This window comes from Strongylocentrotus purpuratus, unplaced genomic scaffold (genome assembly GCF_000002235.5).
Source record: "Strongylocentrotus purpuratus isolate Spur 01 unplaced genomic scaffold, Spur_5.0 spur5_scaffold_15, whole genome shotgun sequence".
Lineage (NCBI taxonomy): Eukaryota > Metazoa > Echinodermata > Echinoidea > Camarodonta > Strongylocentrotidae > Strongylocentrotus > Strongylocentrotus purpuratus.
The window spans coordinates 2,009,493-2,020,881 of NW_022145600.1; the positions used below are offsets into that span (position 1 = coordinate 2,009,493).

Sequence of the window (11,389 nt, forward strand, 5' to 3'; positions counted from 1 at the left end):
GTCATAATGAAATATTGTTTTGACACCATTTGTAGAAAATATTCTCAGGTAGAACATATCAAAATTTGAAAGAAAATTGATCAATATTTACAGAGATACAATCAATTTTCCAAAAATCTGCTGACGTCATAATATGCAAATTGAAATTTTGAGTTTGGAGGCCATTATGATGACGTTATGAGTTAATTGAGGGTCAAATGACACATGAAATCATATCTCCAACTCATGCTTTTTTTAACCATAATATAAAAGTTGGGATCAATTGATTATCTGAAGAGCTATTTTGATTTTTAAAATGGCATGTTTTTGATCAAATTTGCATTATATTGCCCATAACAGCACGCGCGGATTTTGAACTTTGACGCGCGCTCACGGCCTTATGAAAGGTCAAGAGTGACTGAAATTAATGTAAATTGTCATTTACGGTAAGAGAAATCTAAATCATGTAAACATTTTGAATTTGACCTTTTTCCGCGCGCTGTGAGCGCGCGCAATGCGCGCGGGGACACGTACGGACGGAAAATTTTGAAATGCTTAAAATGACCTGGTTCGTACTCTTGTTTAATAGTTAAGTGATTTTGAGCATTTTAAAATTTTGACGCACGCGTACGCGCGCGTCATGACCTTTATGTGACCTCTGATGACATGACCTGTTGACCCTTGACCTGAAGTATATGTGATATGAATATGAATGACCTTTGCTTATGCATCATGAAGATATGATGGATAACGTGATTTCACAAAATGGCGCCTGGATGACGTCACGATAACCTAATGACCTTGAAAATGTTCCTGTCACGTCTCATGACAATGACCTATGACTGTGCCAAAATTAAAAGAAATTGATTAAACTGATCTTCAGTTTTCCTCTGAACAAAAAAAGGGGAGAAATAAAAATAAAGAATAAATAAATAAAGAAGAAAGAAAATTCTGACGAAAACAATAGGTGATCTGTCGTTGACAGACCACCTAATAACAATCTTGACGAAATCAATAGGTGATACGTAGACTTCGTTACGTATCACCTAACTAGACTTTAATTCGTCACTTAGACGAATTAGGTGATACGTATGATAATGGTTTACATAACGAATAATGCATTACACGATATATTATTTTATCAAATTCTTCTCCCATTATGATCCATCCATATGTCAAGATTAAATTGTGTCTCCTTGATCATCATGGATCTAGGGAAGATAGATTGAAACAATGACCTTTGACCCTGTGCAGTAACCAGTTACACATTTGACTCTAATTTACATCATGAAGAACACCTTTTGACGATTTTATCTTATTCAAAGAAATGAAAATGTAATTGATAAATGATTAGCATTATTATAATAATGATGATCGTGATGATCATGATCATGATCATGAGCGCGATCATGACATCTTATTGAAAAAATGAGGGTTGATTTAGATAGCATATAGTCTCAGCTACAACATACTCAAAAATCAACAAAATCCAAGCCGAAATAACGGCGATATTGCCCGCAAAAGACAGGAATGTAGACTCCAGATTTGAGAAAAAGTCATTTCCCATAGGGATTACACGCAAAAAGTAATGGATTAAGTGAAAATAGGGTAATAATAAAGTAAAAAGGGTTATTTATGACATTATTTGCGAATCTTCGTGTTTAAATATTCAAAGGAGATGGTACAGTGAAGGTCAAAAGGAAAAAAAAGTGAAAAAAAAAGTGTTGGAGACACCCGGACTCGAACCAGGGATCTCGAGGTTGGAAATCAAGTGCGTTACCGATATACCAAAACATCTCCCATAGCGATTATACGTAAACGGGAAATGGAATTCAAAAATCCTTCTTTGCAAGTGAAATATGAGCATGATCCCGGCATCTAATCGAAAAATAAAGGACACACTTCTGATAGCTCATTGTCTCAGCGACAACATATCCGAAGCTCAGCGAAAACGAAGCTAAAACAACGGAGATTTTGCTCGCGAAAGACAGGAGTGTAGAATCCAGTTTTGAGAAAAAGTCATGTCCCATAGAGAATACACGGAAAATGCGAAAAATTGACATGCCTCCTTTAATCGCAAAAATACACCATGATAATTTTGTCAAAAATAAAAATTGTGAATATTACATTTGTAGAAAATTGTCTCAGCTAGAACATATCAAAATTAAAAAGAAAATTGATTCATATTTACAGAGATACAATCAATTTTCCAAAAATATGCTGACGTCATAATATGCAAATTAAAATTTTGAGTTTGGAGGCCATTATGATGATGTCATGAGTTAATTGAGGATCAAATGAGACATGAAATCATATTTCCGACTCATAATCTATCCAAATATGAAAAAATATTAGGAGTTTCTATCTATTCTAAAGAGTTACAATGAATTTTATATAGGCATGTTTTTGCCCATGTCTTGTGGATAAAGATAACGCAAATCCGCGCGTGCTGTCAACTTTGACGGACGCTCATTGCGTTAATAAAAGGTGAACAAATTATCAAAATGCTTGGAAAAATGTACCAAATATGATGACAAAAAATATCTGCGATTCTATGTTGCAAAATGCCAGTACGCGCGAAAATGCGCGCGCATGCGCGTGTGCGTAATTTTTTTATCAAATGCTCCATATGGCCTGAAACGTATGCAAAAAAAATTTGGGATGATTTAGAGCATTTTTAATTTTTGCGCGCGCGTAAACGCGCGGACGAGCGCGCACGCGCGCATTTACGCACGTTTATTGACCTAAAATTGACCGGACGGATATTGATCTTAATCGTGATAAATATGAATGAAAAATTACTATTCGTTATAAAGATATGATCATTAGTTGATTTTCACAAAATGGCGCCTGGATGACGTCACGATGACTTTGAGTCTTTGAAAATTCACGCAGTTCTAAGTTAGACTAAGATCTATCATCATTGAAAGATTCATAACAATGGCTTCATTCAGTCTTGAGATATCCTGCGAACAAATTCGAGGAAGAATAATAATAAATAATAATAAATAATAACTAGACTTTAATTCGTCACTTTGACGAATTAGGTGATACGTGCTATTTTGTTATCATGAAAGTGTGCCGATGATGATCTAATGATAATGATCATAAATACGATAAAGACCATGATTAAGAGTGGTATAGCGCCCAGGCGCGGATCCAGGATTTCTTAGGGGGGGGGGCCAAATTTGAAATTATGCGAGCCAAATATTGGTACGTTATGGTGACCAACAGTGACGTAATGCGGGGGGGGGGGCGAGTTTCCCCCTCCCAGGCTTTGACGTTTCATTATATTATTAGAGAAAGAAGACGATTCGTTGTACCGTTCTCGAAAATAAATCTCGTCTGAATTTAGTTTTTCTCCTCCCGCGCGAAGCGCGGAAAATTTTACGATTTATTAAATTATTAGAGAAAGAAGACGATTCGTTGTACAATTCTCGACTCTTAATCCTTGTCTAAATTCAGTCCCACCCCTCCCCCTCCTGCGCGAAGCGCGGAAGCATTGACGTTTTATTAAACTATTAAAGAAAGAAGACGATTCGTTGTACCGTTCTCGAAAATAATTCTCGTCTGAATTTAGTTTTTTCCCCTCCCGCGCTAAGCGCGGAAAATTTTACGATTTATTAAATTATTAGAGAAAGAAGACGGTTCTTTGTACAGTTCTCGACTCTTAATCCTTGTCTAAATTTAGTCCCCCCCCCCCCCCCCCCTCCTCCTCCTCCTGCGCGAAGCGCGGAAGCTTTGACGTTTTATTAAACTATTAAAGAAAGAAGACGATTCGTTGTACCGTTCTCGACCCTTTATTCACGTCTGATTTCAGTTCCCCCCCCCCTCCCGCGCAAAGCGCGGAAGCTTTTACGTTTCATTAAATCATTAGAGAAAGAAAACGATTCGTTGTACAGTTCTTGACTCTTAATCCTTGTCTAAATTCAGTTCCTCCCTTCCCCCTCCTGCGCGAAGCGCGGAAGCTTTGACGTTTTATTAAACTATCAAAGAAAGAAGACGATTCGTTGTACCGTTCTCGACCCTTTATCCTCGTCTGATTTCAGCCCCCCCCCCTCCCGCGCAAAGCGCGGAAGCTTTTACGTTTCATTAAATCATTAGAGAAAGAAAACGATTCGTTGTACAGTTCTCGACTCTTAATCCTTGTCTAAATTCAGTTCCTCCCTTCCCCCTCCTGCGCGAAGCGCGGAAGCTTTGACGTTTCATTAAACTATTAAAGAAAGAAGACGATTCGTTGTACCGTTCTCGACCCTTTATCCTCGTCTGATTTCATTTCCCCCCCCCCCTCCCGCGCAAAGCGCGGAAGCTTTTACGTTTCATTAAATCATTAGAGAAAGAAAACGATTCGTTGTACAGTTCTTGACTCTTAATCCTTGTCTAAATTCAGTTCCTCCCTTCCCCCTCCTGCGCGAAGCGCGGAAGCTTTGACGTTTTATTAAACTATCAAAGAAAGAAGACGATTCGTTGTACCGTTCTCGACCCTTTATCCTCGTCTGATTTCAGCCCCCCCCCCCCCCCCTCCCGCGCAAAGCGCGGAAGCTTTGACGTTTCATTCAATCATTAAAGAAGAAAACGATTCGTTGTACAGTTCTCGACTCTTAATCCTTGTCTAAATTCAGTTCCTCCCCCTCCCCCTCCTGCGCGAAGCGCGGAAGCTTCTACGTTTCATTAAATCATTAGAGAAAGAAGACGATTCGTTGTACAGTTCTCGACTCTTAATCCTCGTCTGAATTCAGTTTCCCCCCTCCCGCGCGAGGCGCGGAAGCTTTTAATCTTCATTTAATCATTAAAGAAGAAGACGATTCATTGTATCGTTCTCGAAAATAATCCTCATCGGAATTTAGTTCCTCCTCCATCCCGCGCGAAGCGCATAAGCTTTACGTTTCATTAAATAATTAAAGATTCGTATTACCGTTCTCGCCTCTGAATCCTCGTCTCAATTCATTCCCCCCCCCCCCCCCCTCCTCCCCTCCCGCGCGAGGCTTTGACGTTTTATTATTAGAGAAAGAAAACGATGCGTTGTACCGTTCTCTATACTCTTAATCCTTGTCTGAATTTCAAAGATGTTCTTTGTCTGCTCCTTTTTCTTCCTGCGTCCTCTTTCGATTGGGGGGACCGCCACCCCCCCCCCCCCCCTGGCTACGCGCCTGCAGTCAGATAAACACATCTTGATACCTTGTCCGACCCCGCAAGCTCAGGGGTTTAAGGCAATAAATTACGGTCAGATAAGCATTCAGGGGCCCGCCTTAGGGTCCCTGGTGGGGTCGAGGCGGCGGAGCCGGCCCCGGAAGCTCAGGGGTTTTAGGCGTTTAATTAAGGTCAGATGAGCATATTTTTGTGTATACCTTATTATTTTGTGACACTGGCAAGTCACTATTTGGCGTGGGGTCCAGGGGGCGGAGCCCCCCAAAAATCAAAGGTTTTAGGCATTAAATTACCGTCAGATGATCATCTAAGGGCCCGCCGTAGGGCCCTAGATGGAATCCAGGGGGTAAAGCCCCCGGAAGCTAAGGGGTTTTAGGCATTTAATCACGGTCAGATGAGCATATTTTGATGCCTCGAGGCTCTCGATCTCGTACCTCGGGCCCTGACATGTAGGAATCTCAAGAATCATATTTTTTGCCTGGTTGTAAATTTAGGAATTTTGTTATTTTCCAACAAACACATACAAACGTATAATTTACTAAAAAGTGAGGAAAAATTTCGGAAATTATGTCATTTCAGCATTATTTGTAATACACCGTTGTGGAATCAGAAATAAACCACGTTTGAATTTGATTTCCCCCAAGCCCCCCCCCCCCTCTATCAGTACGCCAGTATCTCCTCTTTTTTTCTTTCCCTTTCCTTCCTTCTCTCTTATTTTTTTTTTGATGGGGGGGGGGGGGGGTTAACAGCCTGGGAGGCAAGGCTCTTTCGCCCTCCCCCCCCCCCCCCCGATCTCCTTCTTCTCCCTTTACTTTTCTTCTTCCTCTTCTTTCTTTCCCTTTTTCTCCCTTTTCCCTTCTTCTCTCTTTTTTTTTTTTTTTTGGCGGGGGGGGGGGGGGCCAAGGCCCGCTCGGCCCCCCCCCTGGATCCGCGCCTGATAGCGCCCCCTTCAGGTATTCGATAGAGATTTGTAGAATCAGGATTTCAGAAAAAGTCGCCTAACACGCTAACTAAGAAAATTCTGACATGTCGCCTTTAATTGAAATTTTCACTAAGATGATGTCATCGAAATGATAAAAGATGTACGTCAATATTGTAGATAATTTATTAGCTACACCGTATCAAGATTTGGAAGAACATAGAGTACTCATAAGCTAGATAGTGCTCAAAGATCAATGTCATGAAGATTTATGATGTGAACGAAATTCACCTTCCTTAGGCATAACACGCAAATAAAGAAAATTCTGAAATGTGGCCTTTAATTAAATTTTGTACTATGATGACGTCAATGAAATAAAAAGTAGTGTGTATTTATCTTGAAGGCATTTGCCTCAACTACAAGATACCGAAATTTGGAAGAAAATTAGTCAATATTATGAGAAATACACTAAATTTTCCATAAATATAATGACGTCATAATATGCAATTTTGTATTTTGACTTCCAAGGCCATTATGATGACGTCAAGATGTATTGAATGGCCAAATGAGATATGAAATCATATCTCTGACTCATACTCTATCTAAATATGAAAAAAATGGCAGTCCTTATTCACCCCGATGCACTTTTTATAGGCATATTTTTGCCCATATGTGCTATGTAATACATGAGCTCGCGCGCACGGATATTTTTCTTGAACGGACGCTCATTCCGTTATTAATAGTGATAAAGAGATGAACATGGTATCAAATTGTTCAGAAAAATATGAGGAATATCCTGTCAAAAAAAATTGATGGGTAATGATTTTTCGTTCGGCCGTGACGAACGAAAACGCGCAAAAACGCGCGTTTTGCGCGATTTTTTATAAAATGCTTATAATGGCCTAAAACGTATGCAAAAAAAATTTAAGACGATTTTGAGCAATTTAAAATTTTACGCGCGCGTTAACGCGCGCACAAATGCGCACGCGCATTTTTGCGTGCATTTATTGACCTGAAATTGACCGGACGGATACTGATCTTAATCCTGATAATTATAAATGAGAATTTCCTTTCCGTTATGAAGATATGATCATAAGTTGATTTTCACAAAATGGCGCCTAGATGACGTCACGATGACCTTGAGTCATTGAAAAGTCATGCAGTTCTAAGTTAGACTAAGATCTATCATCATGGCAAGTTTCATGATAATGGCTTTATTCAGTCTTGAGATATCCTGCGAACAAATTCGAGGAAGAATAATAATAAATAATAATAAATAAATAAATAATAAAAATCTTGACAAAATCAAAAGGTGATACGTCTACGTACGTATCACCTAACTAGACTTTAATTCGTCACTTTGACGAATTAGGTGATACGTGTGATAATAGTTTACATAACAAATAATGTATTACACGATATATTATTTTATAACATGCTTCTCCCATTATGATCTATCTATATGTCAAGTTTAAATTGTGTCCCCTTGATCATCATGGATCTAGGGAAGATAGATTGAAACAATATATGACCGTTGACCCTGTACAGTAACCAGTTACACCTTTGACTCTAATTTACATCATGAAGATCACATTTTGACGATTTTATCTTATTCAAAGAAATGAAAATGTAATTGATAAATGATTATCATCATTATGATAATGATGATCATGATGATAATGATCATGATCATGAGCGCGATCCTGATTTCTAATTGAAAAATTGAGGAATAATTTAGATAGCATATAGTCTCAGCTACAACATACTCAAAAATCAACTAAATCCAAGCAGAAATAACGGCGATATTGCTCGCAAAAGACAGATATGTAGAATCCAGATTTGAAAAAAAGTCATCTCCCATAGGGATTACACGCAAAAAGTAATGGATTAAGTGGGAAAAAGGGTAATAATAAGGTAAATACGGTTGTTTATTATATTATTTGCGAATCTAGGTGTTTTAATAATCAAAGGAGATGGTACAGTGAATCTGGGATGACATAACTCTCAAGTCCCAGAGGGTCAGGGTCATTCAAGTTGGCTGTAAGTTATTAAAAGCGTGACAATTTATAGCACAATTTAGGTAGTGGTGGTCAAATATGCAAATATGAATGAGTGGTCCAATCAGATGAACATGCAAATCTGGGTATGAGCAGACAAAAGGTCATTTAAAGGTAATTTTAAGGCCCTCACCGAGACAACTACGTGATGTTTGCTGATTAATACACAAGCAAAACATTCTATGTTCTACAGGTAGATGTATTCCTTCGAAAAGGGGTAATCAAAAGCTGTTCGGAAAGACTTCAACTGTGGACAATTACAATTTAGAAATTTACCCCGGAGGACTGGGGTACATGCTAAGAGATCCTCAAAAGTTCAATCTCAACCCTCTCTAAAAAGAATAAATGTGGAGCCCGGCCTTGCGTCAATTGCCTTCTACAACACGAATTCTAAGATACAACAATCCTCAACACTCAATGCCATATATCATAAACTAACTGAAATCTTAACTTCAGTCCTTGAACAAGGACTATTCCTAACCCTAACTTTTAACCTAACCTAAAACCAAATCATAAGCATAACACTAAGCCTCTATCATTGGTGAAATATATCCCAGAGCAATTGCCGCCGGAGAAATTGAAGATGGAGCAAACAATGTTGGAGCGTCACTAGTTTTAAAACTTACCTGTGAGAGGGCCTTCACCGTAGATCTCCATTCGAAGACTGATGTAGCTTAACCAGCTGACAGGCATCAAGCGAACATAACGGCAAATCTGGGGCACAGGAAGAGTGTTGGTCACGATGGTGTTGCGGTCAACATTACCGGTGAAGATCTTCAAAGAAACAGGAAAATCAATCCATTTTTGAATAATTATGACTCAAATGATTCTCCAGTTAATTGCAATCAAACCAAAGAGAATCTGATTTAGCATGCTGAATTAAAAAATATGTTTGCATCTACAGTGCCTATACATTTGTTTCTATTTAAATTTATTTTCTAATGACAACAATTTCAAAATTAAGAGACCTAGTAATAAAATAGAACAAAATGAAATGGATTGAACATTTTTAACTTGAAGTGCATTTCTTGCTGTAATATATTAACAAATATAAACAGTTCTTCAATCCTACCTAATAATTTTCTCCTCTTATACTCTGTGTATGCGGAATAGTTAATAGTAAACCAAAAATGTGTGTCTGTTCTTGAGGTAACGATTGCATTTATTGTTGAAAGAAATTATCCTAATATCAAAATATTCAAATAGTTTTCAATGAGAAATCAAATGCCTTCAAAATTCTTCAAGAATAGAGTCCAGATAAAATTAACTAATGAATAATTAGAGAACAAACTTACCCTGTCAGCTCCAGGATTTGTAGAAATTCCCTGCACGGTGTGAAAGATCGTGCCATCAGTACTACAAGCAAGCTTGTAGCTTGTAACCCACTGGCTTAAATCTTCTCGCCCTTGAGTCGCAACTGAAATGACACGGTAAAGGTCCAAAAGATCCACCTTGTAGAAAGAAAAGAATGGGACGAAGAATTCTTGATGTTTATCCTCATATTCATCTAATTTGTCTATCTCCATGAGAAAACTTTTAACCAATGATCATGCACCTATCAATGAATTTACCTTGCTTTCATTCAGTTCAGCTCATCAATAATGTAACTATGGCAATCTTATAGTAGCTTTACCTAAAGAGAGGAGAAATAAATCTACGAACCCATAAGTCACCTCAAAAATTGGCGGGAAGAAAACAAATTTGTACGGTGTCAGTGACTTTTTCATTACTGACATGGTGGCAGCGGTGGGATATGAATCCATGGTATAGAACTGACTGGTGACTCTTTCATTAATGACCTGGTGGTAGCGGTGGGATATGAATACATGGTATAGAAATGACTGGTGACTTTTTCATTACTGACATGGTGGCAGCGGTGGGATATGAATCCATGGTATAGAACTGACTGGTGACTCTTATTACAGAATTATGGCAGTGTATGGATACAAATTAAACTATAGCATCAAAATTGACTGTCGACCCTTTTCATTACTGATACGGTGGCAGCAGTGGGACACGAACCGATGCCATATAAATAAGGGTTGTCTAAATGTTTCGTGTCTGAATTGGCCTAAAAAAAATATTTCGTACCTGGATCCACTGGTTGGCATTGTTTGTTAGTGCAGACCAGGCTCCACGCAGGTTACCGACTCGGGCCAGGTTAAGACGACCTCTCTTTGCACCATGGTCAGCATTATACTCACTGGAAGCTGTCAGACTTGAATCTGGGATGACATAACTCTCAAGTCCCAGAGGGCCAGGGTCATTCAAGTTGGCTGTAAGTTATTAAAAGCGTGACAAAATGAAGAAAAACAATTGTTGGAGACACCCGGACTCGAACCAGGGATCTCGAGCTTGGAAGTCAAGTGCATTACCGATATACCAAAACATTTCCCATGGCGATTACACGTAAACGGGAAATGGAATTCTCAAATCCTACTTTGCAAGTGAAATATGAGCATGATCCCGGCATCTGATTGAAAAATAAAAGACACATTAGTGATAGCTCATTGTCTCAGCTACAACATACCCGTTAAACAAAGGAGATATTGCTCACGAAAGACAGGAATGTAGAATCCAGTTTTGAGAAAAAGTCATGTCCCATAGAGAATACACGCAAAATGTGAACAATTTACATGCCTCCTTTAATCGCAAAAATACGCCATGATGCCTTTGTCTAAATGAACAATTGTGAAAACTGCGTTTGTAGAAAATTGTCTCAGCTAGAACGTATTAAAATGTTGAAGAAAAACAATAAATATCTCTAGAGATACAATCAATTTTCCAAAAATATGCTGACGTCATAATATGCAAATTTAAATTTTGAGTTTGGAGGCCATTACGATGACGTCATAAGTTATTTAAGGGTCAAATGAGACATTAAATCATATCTCCAACTCATAATCGATACAAATATGAAAGAATATAGGGAGTTTCTATCTATTCTGAAGAGTTACAATGAATTTTGTATTGGCATGTTTTTGCCCATGTATTGTGGGTAAAGATAACGCAGGCCCGCGCGCGCTGTCAACTTTGACGGACGCTCATTGTGTTATTAAAAGGTGAATAAGTTATCAAAATGCTTTGAAAAATGTGCCAAATATGAAAACAGAGAAAATTCGGCGATTCTACGTTGCAAAATGCGCGTATGCTCCAAATGGCCTGAAAAGTATGCAAACAATATTTGGGATGATTTGGAGCATTTTAAATTTTTGCGCGCACGTAACGCGCGGACGAACGCGTGTATGCGCGTATTTGCGGACCTTTTTTGACCCAAAATTGACCG

The 11,389-nt window shown here is 38.6% G+C and overlaps 1 long non-coding RNA gene across 1 annotated transcript; it reads right to left on the bottom strand.

The window, feature by feature from the left end:
* Window positions 1-8,023: 8,023 nt before the first annotated feature.
* Window positions 8,024-10,409, bottom strand: LOC105437378. Its single transcript, XR_970594.2, has 4 exons — window positions 10,195-10,409; window positions 9,399-9,554; window positions 8,730-8,877; window positions 8,024-8,084 (listed from the first exon to the last, which is right to left on the bottom strand). It is a non-coding gene; the product is annotated as an uncharacterized LOC105437378 (long non-coding RNA).
* Between the last annotated feature and the right edge of the window lie 980 nt (window positions 10,410-11,389).